This window comes from Buceros rhinoceros, unplaced genomic scaffold, assembly GCF_000710305.1.
Source record: "Buceros rhinoceros silvestris isolate BGI_N320 unplaced genomic scaffold, ASM71030v1 scaffold45639, whole genome shotgun sequence".
NCBI lineage: Eukaryota > Metazoa > Chordata > Aves > Bucerotiformes > Bucerotidae > Buceros > Buceros rhinoceros.
Genome location: NW_010430720.1, coordinates 29,999 through 31,679, shown reverse-complemented (window position 1 = coordinate 31,679; position 1,681 = coordinate 29,999).

Below are 1,681 nucleotides of genomic sequence, written 5' to 3'. Positions count from 1 at the left end.
CAAACCAAAAGCAGGCTGCCTTGCTGCATTGCCCAGCCAGGTTGGGCTGCTCTAAAACCCCAGATGAGGTTTGGGTTGTGGTGATTCACCACGACCACTGGTGTTCACTATTGCAACCAGGAAAAATCCATGGATCCCACCATGAAGGTGAAGGACACAAGAAAGGGAAGAAGCAAAACTCAGTGGCAGCATTTTCAGAAGCACACAGGTAATTTAGGAGCCCAAGCTCCCATGAGGAGCATTTAGGATTATCTTTCTCAGAGATAATTTTAAAGTGTTGCCCTCTTTCTGTTCAGAGAATTGGCCAAATGTCGGTGCTCCCAGGAAGCCCACTGCAGCATGCAGCTCCTTCAGCTGAAAAATCTGGCATAAAGAAGAGTGTTTTGAAACGCGAGTAGGCTTATCAATATAAAAGCTGGGAGTTACTGCTGCATTATCTGAGCCAAAAAAATACTGAGTGGAGTGTTATACCCGTAATCTCAGGCTGTACTTAATGTCCACCATAGCAAGGGTTAAATGAACTGGAAAGCTCATAGAAAAAAGCTCATACAGTGCAGTTTTTGTTTATACTGAAATGCTCCCATATGTTTCAGTTAATGCAGAACATAATTGGGTCTGCCTTGGGATGGAGACATTTTTCTTACACAATTTATCCATTAATCGGGTGTGGGGGTGACTCCACTGCACCAGAAATAGCTGCCTTTCCATTTTAGCCAAAACCCCACAGTTTAAAATCTCCTCCCTTCCCTCTTCCCCTTGGTATGCTCGTTCTCCTCTCCAAACTGTTCTGCCTTTCTGCAGTGAAATAACCTGGTGGAACAGTTTCAAACATGAGGTAAAATAGTTCTGCCCTAAATCAGCTTCCAGTTAATGTGTTTCCTGGCTCAATTTGTTAAGCAGCTCACATTGTACATGGATGTTCCTAAACTGGAAAATCGTACATATAAAAGTTTTCTTGTGTTTTTGTGTGCGTGTTGCTTCAAAGACCGGATTTCTGGTTTTGATTTTAGTACCTCGAAGTAACAGGAATGAATTGTGCTTGACATTAATTACATCCTTCTGCCTGCTTTATTATTATTAGAATAAACAAGCTACTGATTGAGGGGGAAAAAAGTCTACAAGGTGTTTGAGGTCTTTATTTCCTTTTCCTTTGGTAAACTTCCAGTAATTTAGCTTGCCTAATTTGCTGCTAGAAACCTGCTGCTGGGAGAGCTCATACCTGGGAGACAATAAAATTAGTGAGCTGCAAGGAAAATTTCAGTAATGAGATGAGACGCAGGGAAAATTTGGCTTTGTCTGTTTGCTTTTTGTGTGTGAATGTGCACAAAAAGCAGAAGGAGTATTGATTGTCTGAAAGCAAGAGCAAGCTGTGCACGAAAGGATGCCGAGTGCTGTTTGGTGGTATAATCGGTCTGTTCGACGTTACGCAGTGTTTCAGCTCCAGGTGGACTATAAAGCATGTACGTTCCGTTGCCCTTCCAGACAGAGACAGAAGTCTTGCGGTGCTGACTTTGATCTGCATTGGTACTAGGTCAGGGACTGAGAGCAGTGCAATTGATCACTGAATTATCATCTCAGCAGTGGGGAACCCTGTTGCATCCTGGAGTCTTTATCGTGGCTCCCCAGTGTTAACTGAAGGGAGTCGGAGTGGGTTTCTCTACGTGCTGCCACTGATTCCCTG